At 38.5% G+C, this 14,292-nt stretch overlaps 1 protein-coding gene across 2 annotated transcripts in view; it reads right to left on the bottom strand.

Annotated features, from left to right (window-relative positions):
• Positions 1-14,292, bottom strand: part of LRATD2 (LRAT domain containing 2) — a 322,259-nt gene that overhangs the window by 107,322 nt on the left and 200,645 nt on the right. The window contains exon 5 of one of the 2 annotated variants that reach the window (XR_009516652.1): positions 5,688-5,738. The exons of the other annotated variant lie outside the window; for it this stretch is intronic. The gene's annotated coding sequence lies outside the window, so the exon portion shown is untranslated. Of the gene's footprint in view, positions 1-5,687; positions 5,739-14,292 lie in introns of those variants that run through there. 2 annotated transcript variants of the gene reach the window in all.

Raw genomic sequence — 14,292 nt, forward strand, 5'->3', positions numbered from 1 at the left:
AGTATAGAGAGTTCCCATACGGCCCATGCCTCACCATGCACAGCCTCTCGCACTATCAACATCCCACACCAGAGCTGTATATTTGTTACAATTAATGAACCTACATTAACACATCATAATCACCCAAAGTCCATAGTTTACACTGGGATTCAGTCTTGGTGCTGCACACTCTCTGAGTGTTGGCAAATGCAAAACACGTATCCACAATTATAGTATTATACAGAATAGTTTCACTGCCTTAAAAATCCTCTGTGTACTGCCTAACCATCATACCTGCATCCCCTCTGCCTCCTGGCAACCACTGATCTTTTCAATCTCTCCATAATTTTGCCTTTCCCAGAATGTGATAGAGGTGGAATCATACCGTATGTAGCCTTTTCAGACTGGCTTTTTTCTTTGCAGGTTGACCTTTTCAAACTGGCTTTTCTTCTTAGCAGTATGCATTTAAGGTTCCTGCATATCTTTTCATGGGTTGATGCCTAATTTCTTTTTAGCATTGAATACCACAGCACTCCATTGTCTAGATGTACCAGTTTTTTATCCATTTACTACTGTTACTACAGAAGAACATCTTGGTTGCTTCTAGCTTTTGGCACTTATAAATTCCTATAAACATCTGCGGGCATTTTTAAAAAACTCATTTAGATAAATACCACAAAGGGTAATTGCTGGATCATATTTTAAGAGTATGTTTTGTTTCATAAAAAGTGACACACTGTCTTCCAAATTGGCCGTACCATTTTGCATGGCACAGCCAGTGAATGAGAATTCCTGTTGCTCCACACCTTCTCCAGTATTTGATGTTGTTCATGTTTCAGGTGTGTTCATTTTCGTTTTAATTTGCAATTCTCTAATGGCATATGCTGTTGCACATCTTTTCATATGCTTATTTGCCATCTGTATATCTTCTTGGATGAGATTTCTATTCTGATCCTTTTTAATTGGATTGTTCATTTTCTCACTATTGAGTTTTAGAGTCTTCTAAAAATGTATGTTAGATCATGTTACCACTCTTCTCAAAATAAAAATAATAATTTACATTTACTCTTCATCAGGAACTGTTCTGAGTGCTATTCACATGGCATTCCATCCATTTTAAGATGTATTCTTTTCTTTTCACATGTTAACATTGTTTAAATTGTGATATATCTCGTTACTGCTGGCCAAGCAGTGGTCATGATGTAACAGTCACGGCCTAGGCATGTCCACCAAAACTTGCCAAGGTTTTCAGTATCATGGAAAAATATCTCAGAGGCAATAGTAGAGCCTTGTTTTAAACAAGTTTCATTACCAATGGTCTTACTGGAAGCAAGAATGATTGGTTGGAAAAACAAAGACATAGTCAGCTCTGAATGAAAGGGGTAGGAATCTAAAAGTTACTAATTTTAAGAAACATTTTAACCAATTCATGTAACTTTTAGTTGAGATGCTGAATGGTGATGTCCTAGGATGGTGGAAAAACCATAAAGAGACCAATTTTCACAAAGGCTGACACCCAACATTGAATCATTTCAATATACGTTTACATCTAGCTGATCTGTTCCTACTGTATGTCACTGGCTGAGAACAAAATAAACATCCTTCAGGGAAAGGATCTTTCTCATTTTTTACACACAATCTCTAGAATACAATAAAAGTCACCAGGGAAGATGGGAGGAAGAAATGAATGACAGAAAATCTTCAAGGGATATAAATGTTAGAGGTCTCAAACAAGGACACTTAAATCCTGTGATAAATATGTTCAAAAAATAGAATAAAAAGTAGATACTATCACCTGAGAAATGAATCAAATAGAAATTCCAGAACTGAAAAATAAAATGAATAAATTACAAACTTTATAAATGAGAATACAGAATAAACACAGAAGAAGAAATAATTAGAGAACTGCAAGTTAGGTTAGGTTAGAACAAAATATTTAGACTGGTCCCCTGGTTTTCCAGCAGATGAAGCAGGCCCAGAGAGGTTGAGTCACTGCATCAAAATCATATCTCAGGGCTTCCCTGGTGGCGCAGTGGTTGAGAGTCCGCCTGCCAATGCAGGGGACATGGGTTCGTGCCCCCATGTGGGAAGCTCCCACATGCCATGGAGCGGCTGGGCCCGTGAGCCATGGCGACTGGGCCTGCGCGTCCGGAGCCTGTGCTCCGCAATGGGAGAGGTCACGACAGTGAGAGGCCCGGGTACCGCAAAAAAAAAAAAAAAAATCATATCTCAGAGCTGAGCCTAGAATAGGGTTCCATGACTGCATGCCCAGGGCTCATTCTACTGGGTTGGCCAAAATGTTCATTCAGTTTTAAGTAACAATGAAAGACACATTTTTCATTTTCACGAAGACCTTAAGTGAACAACGTATTCACCAACTGAACGAACTTTCTGGCCAACCCAATACTATGTCTCCCATTTAACAACATTTTTCTCACCACTTGAGGGTCTGCAAAGTCTGATCTCTACAGAGTGGCATTCCCAAAGGAATGTTGAGAAACCGTAAGGGAGAGGACAGAAGAAAGAGAAGTTTTGGCAGGGGCTTATCAGTACTTGGAGATAGGAAAAGTATGAAGGAACACATGCCAAGGTGTACTAGTTGCTCCCTGGGACACCACATCTTGTTCAAAGTGTGCCAGCTATATTAGGCGCTTTCCTTTTCCCCCTCCATTGCAACCAGTGAGAAATGGGTGCCCCCGGTTAGGAAGCCTACCAAAGAACGACATTTGCCTTGAAGGAAAGGCCTCTGTCAAGAAACCCCTACAAAGACCCCAGAGAAGCTGCTAGCTAGAGCTCACCTGCAACATCCTGACTCTCAGGGGAAGGCAGTTTAACCCAGAATTATAAGTCATTTGATAACTCTAAAATGTACCTGTGAAATAGGCCAAGTGGTTCTTACCCAAGTGTGATTGGGTAAGATTTAGATTCCATATATATGGAATCTAAAAAAAAAAAAAAAATGGTTCTGAAGAACCTAGGGGCAGGACAGGAATAAAGATGCAGACTTAGAGAATGGATTTGAGGACACAGGGAGGGGGGAGAGTAAGCTGGGATGAAGTGAGAGAGTGGCATGGACATATATATACTACCAAATGTGAAATAGATAGTGGGAAGCAGCCGCATAGCACAGGGAGATCAGCTCGGTGCTTTGTGTCCACCTAGAGGGGTGGGATAGGGAGGGTGGGAGGGAGACGCAAGAGGGAGGAGATATGGGGATATATGTATATGTATAGCTGATTCACATCGTTACCCAGCAGAAACTAACACACCATTTTTAAAGCAATTATACTCCAATAAAGATGTTAAGAAAAAAAAAACTTATGTGTATAGGACCATTCATTAATGACAGAATATACATTATTTTTAAGTGCATATATAATAATTACCAAAATTTATTGCTCAGTAATAAAACACATCTAACTCTTTGGATTCAACGTTTTTTAAAACTATGTACTTAGGATGAACTTTTATTTTTCCTCTCATGTCTCCTCTGGGTAGCTCAGTCCTCATCTTTCAAGAGTGATTTTTAAAAGGAATCTATTGAGGAAAAAACTATCATTATAATGAGTCCCAAATATGAGCTTTCAGAAAAACAAGGAGCAGTGCTTAATGGTATTTCTCTACTTAACAAGGGCTTGTGAATCAGAAGTCCTAACTCTCTCCCTCTCAAATGTAGGCAAACAACTTCAATACATAAATAGCAAATAAAATAAGGAAGCCATTTATTTTCCAAAATGTATTAGGTAAAATGTGGATAATCAACCATACAGTGCTACCTCATATGTTCAAGTTCAAGATAGTTTTCAAGATACAAGCCTTTTAAATTCTTCCCCTTTCTAAGAGGAAGGGCCTTATGCTAGTATTTTCAAGGAAGGCTTTTTGGTTCTGTCTGTTTCACCCAAGGACTCTAAATGTAACTAAAGGAACGCAATGGTTCACAATGAATCTCCTCATTTACAACCATCATTTATGAAGAATGTTTCCTGGATAGTGAGATTATCCAACACACTATTTAAAATAAATTGACAAAATCAGAGCAATCAGGAAATGGAAGAATTGAAAAGTGGCAGCTACCTTTTCTAACAGGTTTACTTGGGACTTACATACAATTCCTGTCTTTTTCAGTCCATTTTCCAAAGGGCCAAGGTGACACCTCAATAAAATTTGTTATTTTACGTTATATTGCAAAGCACAGAAAAACTATAAGAAAAAGACTTCTACAGAAATCTATACAAAGGCATTTTACATAAAATCCCAGCCTCTCTGAACTGGAAAAATTTGGGGACCAATACCTCCTGTTCTTTCATTACTTTGCAATGGCCTCTGTGGGAAGAATTTTCTCCAAATGTTTTACTGGCTTCTCTTTCTGCACCTCATCTTTCTCCTCCAAGTACAGTACTTTCTTCACACATTCCTGCTTGGCCCAAAACTGGTCTAACAAAAAAGACACTTTTATTTCATCCCAAATGTAGGTGGAAGCAGGAAAAGGCTAACTTGAACTGTTTTCCGCAAGGGCTGCTAGTCATTTCCTCAAGGCATGGGAAGTCCCAATAAAAGGCTCCATCTGGCAATATCAATTCATATCCGTATTCGAAACACTGAAATATCACTTGGCATTACAGTGTAGGTCTACACTGCTGTCCAGCATTCCAACCTCCCAGCAGCTGGGTTGGAAAGCTCAAATATCCTCCAGCTCCAGAGGAAGTGAGGAGTCCAGAGAAGACCCTTCCTACTCTCAGGCATGGAATTTTCATCTCCATAGAATTCTCTCATGTTTCAATCTGTCCCCATTTCATGATTACATAATCTAGCCTCATAGATATAATGTCTCCTTATGTTTTAAACCCAAATCACATGTTTCTAGGGATTCTTCAAAGTTCTTTTGAAATGCATTATCTTTAAGTATGTCTACATAATTTGCATTTGTTTATACTATTATTGCCCAAGATTGGCTAATAGCAAATGAAAGCCAAGGCAGGTTCTCTCAGATTGGTATGGACACTTGAATGGAGGGTGACTCTCATCTCATTTTGTTTGAGATTCCGATAGCATTGATTAAAACTCCAATGCTATATTTCTAAAATAGAACATTAAAGTGCCAGGGTGCATGTTCATATGACCTCTGAGCCCTGTCTATGTCTCTCCACTACCATCCTCTTTGCATGTACTTTCAAAAGCAGAAAATAAAGACAATTCTTCTATGCTAATTGTATATGAATAATTCATAAATTCTATGCAACATTTTAAATTTTATTTTATAAATTTATTTTTTAATAGAAGTGTAGTTGAATTACAATGTTGTGTTAATTACTGCTGTACAGCAAAGTGACTCAGTTATACATATATATACATTCTGTTTCATACTCTTCCATTGTGGTTTATCACAGGATATTGCATATAGTTCCCTGTGCTATACAGTAGAACCTTGTTGTTTACCCATTCTACACATAGCAGTTTGCATCTGCTAATCCCAGACTCCCCATCCAACCCTCCCACCCTCTCCCACTTGGCAACCACCAGTCTATTCTGTATGTCCCTGATTCTGTTTCTGTTTCATAGATAGGATCATTTGTGTCATATTTTAGATTCTACATATAAGTGATATCATATGGTGTTTGTCTTTCTCATTCTGACTTACCTTATTTAGTATGATAATCTCTAGTGGCATCCATGTTGCTTCAAATGGCCTTATTTCAGTATTTTTATGGCTGAGTAGTATTCCATTGCATATATGTTCCACATCTTCTTTATCCATTCACCTGTCGATGGACATTTAGGTTGTTTCCATGTCTTGGCTATTGTGAATAGTGCTGCTATGAACATAGGGGTGCATGTATCTTTTTGAATTATAGTTTTGTCTGGATATATGCCCAGGAGTGGGATTGCTGGATCAATCCCACTAACTAAACTATTTTTAAGTTTTCTGAGAAACCTCCATACTGTTTTCCATAGTGGCTGCACTAACTTACATTCCCACCAACAGTGTAGGAGGATTCCATTTCTCCACAACCTCTCCAGGATTTGTTATTTGTGGACTTTTTAATGATGGCCATTCTGACTGGCGTGAGGTGGTATCTCATTGTAGTGTTGATTTGCTATGCAACATTTTTAACTTGTTGGTTATAAAGCTAACTTCTCATGGGCGTCCACTTCCACCATCACCCGCCAAAATACGAAGAAGTTAATGGGAAGTCTAGAGATTTCCACTAAAAATCACACATTTACATTGGTATATACAAATGTAAAAAAAGGTGAAAATAAACAAACAAAAAACTCCCAAACCTCAGTCTTCTGAAAGATTTTTCTTGACATTACAGTTTGAAATTGCCATTATTGGAAATGAGAGCAAGATCTAACGAGGGCAAGATAGAAGCATTTTGAGGCATCTCTTACGGCTCAGTTGAAGCCTAGGGACAAAATATTTATTGAGACACCAGTTTTCAAGGTCACATGATTTTTTTCTTCCAATGCTTCTGTGCAACTCAGAAAATGTAGAAAGTTGAATTGCTTTAAGTTTGAAGCTTCACTAGGTGAGAATGACAGAAGAATAATAGGGCAAGTTGTTCTCAGATATTGGCTGGCTTTATTTTTTGAATGGTCTATTTAACCGAGCCTAAGCTTTATAAAGTATATATTAATTGACAATATTTATTAGATATCTACAATGTGCCAGGCATATCCTTATTTTACAGAGAAGGAAATTAAAGCAAAGTTAAATAAATGGCTTGTCTCCCAGCAGCAAGTAATGGCTGCTATTCTAGCTCAGGTCTGTCTGATACTAACTGCACACACTGACTACTTCACTATAAGAAGGCAGGAGGGAGCAGATAAAATAAATTGGAAGAGTCTGTGGAGAAGAGATCTGAATGTGATTGAACAACAGGATTAAAAAGAGTAGATTAGTAAAAAAGAAAAACAACAACAACACACACACACACACACACACACACACACACACACACTAGAGGAACAGAATGCTCTGAATAGAGATTAAGAAGTTAGAATTTAGAATTTCAAACGTTCTCCCATTTTAAATAAAAAAGAGAAACCAGTTGTCCTGTGGTAAAAGTGAATCAAATAATGAAAATTTTTTCAGAAGAGATGAAAGAAGTGGGAAGTTCATTTTAAGATTCAACTTACCAGGATAATGACTTCCATTGAGTTGGAGAGGTTATGTTTGCTCAGTTTCCAAAGTCTTTATTAAAGGAGAAGTCAGGATAGGTACCAGTAACGAGAAGGGATAGAACATACAGGGCTGAATTGGACAACAGTAAAATAATTAGGGATCTTCTCATAAGACTGGAAGCATAACTATCTAGAAGCCTTATCATTGAACAGGAAAGATGTCAGTTCTGCCTGATGATCTGAGTTTGTGAGGTGGTATGTGTGCAACAGCAACACAAATTTCCTCACACTTAGCAAAGAAAACAACACATTTCTTATTGCACAGTTTTCGTGGGTCAGTAATCTGGGAATAGTTACCTGGACCTCTGCTTTAGGGTCTCTCACAAGACTGCAATCAAGGTGTCAGTCAGGGCTGAGTTCTCATAGGTGTCAGCCAGGGCTGAGTTCTCATCTGAAGGCTCATCTGGGGAAGGACCTACCCCCAAGCTCTCCTAGCTGTTGACAGAGTTTTAGTTCCTCATTGCCTGTGGGATTGAAGGCCTCTGTCCCTAGCTGGCTGGAGCATGCCCTAAGTTTCTTGCCAAGTGGGTCCCTCCAACATGGTAGTTTGCTTTATCAAAGCCAACAAGGGAGAATCAGCTAGCAAGATGAAACTTACAATCATGTAACCTAATCATGAAAGTGACACTTCATTGCCTTTGCCATATTCTATTAATTAGAAGCAAGTTACTAGACCAGTTCATGCTCTAAAGGAGGGTATCACATGGGGTGTGATTTCCAGGAGGCAGGGCTCATAAAGGACCATTTTGGAGGCTGCCTGACACATGGTGTGTAAGAAAATGAGAAGCCTTTCCTTGAAAAGATGACTGGGAGGAACATCCTCAGAATTCAGCCAGGTTTCAGCTAAGGACAGGAACTATAGGGAATATCAAATGGAAGTTTGATGACTCACAATGGGATAGCAATTCTAGTAGGTGCAGAAGAAAGGTTTGAGAGAGAAGAAAACCAGGAAATTGAGTGAGAGTAAAAGAAGTACAGAGAAACATGACTAAGAATTTTATGACCAAGGGGCTTCTGACAGGTAATGGGGAATGGGCTATCATGTTCTATTTTCCTGGATATTCGAACTGGAACATGGTTAAAGGAGACATGTACTCTGACTTGTTCTCAAAAGTGAGTTGTTACATGCATTGGTAAAAGGCAGTCTGGAATTAGACAAACTAGTTGATCATATGGTAGCCATACCAAAGACTTTGAATTCATCCCTTACTTCCCTGTTTACAACTGTACTTATCAGCTCAGATATCTTCTATTCCTATGAGAAAAGAAGTGAGAGGATGAATGGCCCTACAAATGCGAAGACAAAAATGAGGCAATGTTGTTAAGGGGGTGGGAGGAAGTATTTGAACAGCTCAGCCAAACTGGGAAAGATGTTCTCATCTGGTTACCCAGATAGACTCTGGGGATCATGAACTGATTTTTGCAGCTTCTTCTGTTTGGTTAATGACATATAAATTGAGGTCTAATGATTTCAGCTCTTGCTAAATTATAGTAAAATCAAGGAATAAGAGGCTCTGTCTCTCTCAAAAACCACGACCTTCTTAGGGTGGCCACCTTTGATGCCTATACACCACTGGGAGAAAGGAAAAATCAGGTATTTGAAGTGTGAAAGGAACGGGAAACAAGGTTTCCAGCTCTGAGATATAGGGGCCCATGAGCAAGGCCCAGAAAGAGGAGTTCATGGAAAGCAGGAGAAGAAACATGGACAGCCTTGGAGCAAGTTCCTTGGGAGCTGTTCCTTGAGAGCTCTTACCTCTGCCCTCCTGACTTAACAGTGCTGTAAATTGCTGTGCAAATATGAGAAGATCAGGGTCCTCTGCTCAGAATCCTTACTCCCATCTCATTTGCCTTCCCATACTCAAAAATCTGTATTTACCTTAAAACTGACATTATGGAATGCTGATAGAATTAAGTAGATATCTACAGCTTCTAAATTCTTCCATCACCTATAATTAAAAGATAAAATCAAACCCTTGCCCCAAACTTCCTTTGTATTACTAATGATGAGTACACTCTCTGTGAGAATATAAAATATCTCTCTTTCAATAGTACTCTCTCCAGGGTAGTCATATCAGAACTTTTTATTATCACTTTAAAGAAGATATTCTAATAATTATTTAGCATTCAAAGGAAGTTTCCAGGCTATGGGCCTTAGGCCTTTGGAGACTTGGGGTATAGGGAGTTTCCAAAAGTGATTCCATTGACTTTAAAAACATTATTGAAAAAATATTTTCAAAAGGTCTGGCATTCAGTGGGATGTTTCTCTGTCTTTTTATCTGTCCATGGGGTAACTTCTGAGAAGAATCCTTGGTGACTGAATTAAACACCAAAGTACCATCTTGTTAGGACTTGGCCACAAATGCAAAGCCAGAATAATATCCTTTTGTTTCTCATCATTTAAAGCAAGTTTGTGAATAGAGGTAGGGCGTAAAGAGAGAGAAGCCAAACCCCACAGTGTCTGTTCCATTGTTTGGAAAGCTTTGAGAAGTATTGCTTTGAGTCTTTTGCCATTTTCCTTTTAAACCAGGGAATTTTTTCTAATGTACTAAAACACTGGAGTAATACTGGTGATAGAATTGAAAAAGAAAATTGTCTTTGGGGGAAAATCCAGAGATACTAAAGCAAATTTATTAGAACTGAGGAGGTAAGAGCTGTTTCTTAGGATTCATGGATTTCTTGTCATTTTATATTTGATTTTAAAAGAAAAAAAGGTTTTTTCCACTATCCTAACTTTTCTGCAAAAGAAACAAAAACAAAAGAACCCATGCAATTCTTCATTCTTATCTATTTCCTGGGATCCATTAACCATTAATAGCTCTCATGCATATTTACCATTTATGTGCTTATATAAATATTATTTGATGTCTCATATCCATTGCAAGGAAGAAAATGGAGCATATTAGGTGTGCTTCTACTTAACATTTCCATTTTCCTTTTTTTTTTTTTCGGTACGCGGACCTCTCACCGCTGCGGCCTCTCCCGCTGCGGAGCACAGGCTCCGGACGCGCAGGCGCAGCAGCCACGGCCCACGGGCCCAGCCGCCCGCAGGATCCTCCTGGACCGGGGCAAGAACCCGCGTCCCCCACATCGGCAGGCGGACTCCCAACCACTGCGCCACCAGGGAAGCCCAACATTTCCATTTTCAAGGCAATCCATATGTTGGTTTTAATAAAACTTTTATTTTAATTCAAGTAAGAACTTATCTACTGTCCTTGAAACTTAATCTACTATATAATAAAAATTTTAATGCCGAATATAATTTTTAAAAATAAAGGACTTAAGTATATTTATGACCTTACATAGGGTAGGATTTTGGTCATGTAAACAAGTTGGTTTTGGGAAGAGAGAAAATAGAAACATACTTCAAAATTTGTCTATTTTTTCGATGTTATGGAATTACTGCCATAAACAAAATAGAACGTGCACTATTTCAGATAGAAGGAGAATCTTTTTTTTTTTTTGCGGTACGTGGGCCTCTCACTGTTGTGGCCTCTCCCGTTGTGGAGCACAGGCTCCGGACGCGCAGGCTCAGCGGCCATGGCTCACGGGCCTAGCCGCTCCATGGCATGTGGGATCTTCCCGAACCAGGGCAAGAACCCGTGTCCCCTGCATCGGCAGGCAGACTCTCAACCACTGCACCAACGGGGAAGCCCGGAAGGAGAATCTTTAAAGCAGCAATCCTAACATTTTCCCTCCCAACTTTTATATTTCCTTTGTTTTGCTTATGATCTGATTATTTCTACTGTCTTGTTGGTTCCAGGGCTGCTTTCTTTCTCTTTAATGTTCTGGTCTAATTTGGTGGCTTGGGGCACCCTTTCTTTGATTCCCCTTAACACCAGAAGGCAGTATTAAATAATCAAAATAATGTTATTAAACAGTAGGGGGGGCATAAGGAAAAGATGGAAACCAATCATAATAACCACAAATGCAATCAAGCTCTCTAAATATAGACTCCATATTCTCTTTAGGATAATTATATTTTTAGATTCCATATATATGTGTCAGCATACGGTATTTGTTTTTCTCTTTCTGACTTACTTCACTCTGTATGACAGTCTCTAGGTCCATCCACCTCACTACAAATAACTCAGTTTCGTTCCTTTTTATGGCTGAGTAATATTCCATTGCATATATGTACCACATCTTATTTATCCATTCATCTGTCAATGGACATTTAGGTTGCTTCCATGTCCTGGCTATTGTAAATAGTGCTGCCATGAACATTGTGGTACATGTCACTTTTTGAATTATGGTTTTCTCAGAGTATATGTCCAGTAGTAGGTTTGCTGGATCATATGGTAGTTCTATTGTTAGTTTTTTAAGGAACCTCCATACTGTTTTCCATAGTGGTTGCATCAAGTTACATTCCCACCAACAGTGCAGGAGGGTTCCCTTTTCACCATACCCTTTCCAGCATTTATTGTTTCTAGATTTTTTTGATAATGGCCATTCTGACCCACGTGAGGTGATATATGGAATCTAAAAAAAAAAAAAAAATTGGTACAGATGAACCTAGTTGCAGGACAGGAATAAAGATGTAGACATAGAGAATGGACCTGAGAACACGCGGTGGGAGGGGGAAGCTGGGGCGAAGTGAGAGTAGCATCAACATATATACACTACCGAATGTAAAACAGTTAGCTAGTGGGAAGCAGCAGCATAGCACAGGGAGATCAGCTCAGTGCTTTGTGATGACCTAGAGGGCTGGGATAGAGAGGATGGGAGAGAGGTTCAAGAGGGAGGGGATATGGGGACATATGTATGCATATGGCTGATTCACTACAACAGAAACTAACAGTATTGTGAAGTAATTATACTCCAGTAAAGATCTATTTAAAATAAAAAAGATTATTACAGTTTACTCCCCAAAAGATGTTAATAGGTATGTTTCTTATTGCTCTTGAATTCCCTAGTATTGGTCTGGGCTCTGTCCCTTGAAAGCTAACTTTTACTCATTCAATCCCCTTCAAGTCAAAATTAAACAAAAGACTGTTCTCTAATTCTTCTTCTTCCTTCCAACCCTGCTCCATTTTCCTGAGGGGGAACATCTATCCATTCAATACATATTTTAAAAATGCTTCCTATATGCTAAGCAGTGTTCTAAGTGCTGGGCACTCAGCAATAACTAGGATGAATAATATCAATAACTCTCACTTCCATGGATCTTATATCCTAGTTGGGAGACAGGCAAAATCAAACAAAAAATGTGACCTGAAAGAGAAACAGAGTGATATGATGGAGAGAAGGACCAGGGTCAGAGAAGGGAAACTGCTTTAGCAACATTGCTCAAGAAAGCTTCTCTGAGGAGGCTGCATTTAAGCTGCCAGTGGAACTGGGAGAAGGGGCGAACTGTGAGAAAACCTGGGGACAAGACACCTTGAAGAGGGAATGGCACGTGCAAAGAAGTGTAGGATGAATGAGCTAGTGATGTTGGAGAACAGAAAGAAGACTAGTGGCTACAGCATGGTGAGCAGAGTTACACGTGAGATGGAAAATAGGCAGGGGCCAGATTCTCTGGCAGGGCTTGGTAGGTCATGGTAAAGAGTTCAGGTTTTATTCTAATTGTCATCAGAAGCCACTAGGAAGAAGAGAGTGGTATAAATACCTCCTCCATCAAATAACCAACATTGATGATTCTCAGTAGATTTTTATTTTGAACAAGTTACACTTATCAGAGCCCACCAAAATTTCCATAACAAACGTGCTCTGTGATTTTGAGCATTTAGCTTTATTTCAGTGCCTTGGTATTACCATTTGCAAAATGGAGTATAAAATTCATTAAAGTCAAGATTCAGGAGGCAGATAACTTGTTATCATTGAATTTCATCGTGCCCCAAATTCTCATCTATAAAACTTAGAAAATATCTGCCCTGATTATAATGATCAAAGACTCTAGTTGTAAAATATCTTTTCAAATACTAAAGTGTATACACATGTAAGTAAAAGTTACTCCATCAATAAAGCTAAGAAGGAAAGTGGGCTAGGTAAAGTGGTTTATCCAAATAATCTCTTAAATTATACTTCTAAAATTGTATTATGTTGAACTTGGAAAAGATATTAGATGCTCCTAAGTCATAAATATATCAACAGAATCTTCATAAAATACTTAAAATTTTTATTTGCATTTTATACCAACAAGACTTCAAAATGGACAAAAGTACTAAAGAGAAGAATTTATGTGAAAACTTCTGAATTCCTATGGGAAAATATACCATAACATTTTAAGATAATGTTATCATTTTACGATTTTCAATATACTCTTCTCTTATTTGAAAATTAAATGCATGAGGACTATAACTTATCTGTCATTAAATGCTGTCAGCCTCTGTGTTACCAGAAAGATATACTTTGTAAAGAGAAGTAAAGAAAGGATCATTCTCTGTCTCTTTTCTCCCTGGGAGAAAGTATTATATTATAGGTTCCCTGGTGTGTCAGGATGGTTTAATTTATGAATATCTCCCAGAGAGTATCCATCATGACTCAATCAGATTGCATGTATATTTCATTCCATTATTCAAAAGTTAGTGACTTATAGATGGTCAATGGGGTTGTAGTATTTTGATTAAAGAAAGTAACTGCTGATGTTGCATCCTCAGAATGTCAAAAGAACTGGAAATAGTTCTTGCTAAATTCTGTAGCAGCAATGGCAGCGTCACTGCATGAAAAATTCAGTTCTCTTAAGGGGAAATCCTTAAGCCATGTAATTTCCACAAGGATGTAATTTCAATCAGAAAGTATGGTATAGTGATTTCACTGATGGCAACGAGAAGGTGATTGCAACTCAAAGAAGCAGATTCTCTCCAGGGTTCGCATCATTTCTGAGTAGTGTTGCAGGAAGCAATACTAACACTTTCAGGTCATCAGAAAAATGCATTATTGTTGTCAAGCACTGAAGTACCCCCACAGAGGCATGGGTGAGTCCATCCATCTTCCTGAGAGCTTAATTTACTACTGGGAAGAACTGACTTATGACTCACACAGGGGGAGTGGAATTCATATGTACTGAGCACCTACTATAATTCTAGCACTATAAAACACACCTTTAAGTGCATTGTCTTATTTAATTCTCAATAAAGTCTAGAAAAGGATGTTAATAGTTTATAGGTAAGAAAATGGAGGATAGATAAA

The sequence above is a fragment of the Delphinus delphis genome, chromosome 17 (assembly GCF_949987515.2).
Source record: "Delphinus delphis chromosome 17, mDelDel1.2, whole genome shotgun sequence".
In the NCBI taxonomy this organism is placed as follows: domain Eukaryota; kingdom Metazoa; phylum Chordata; class Mammalia; order Artiodactyla; family Delphinidae; genus Delphinus; species Delphinus delphis.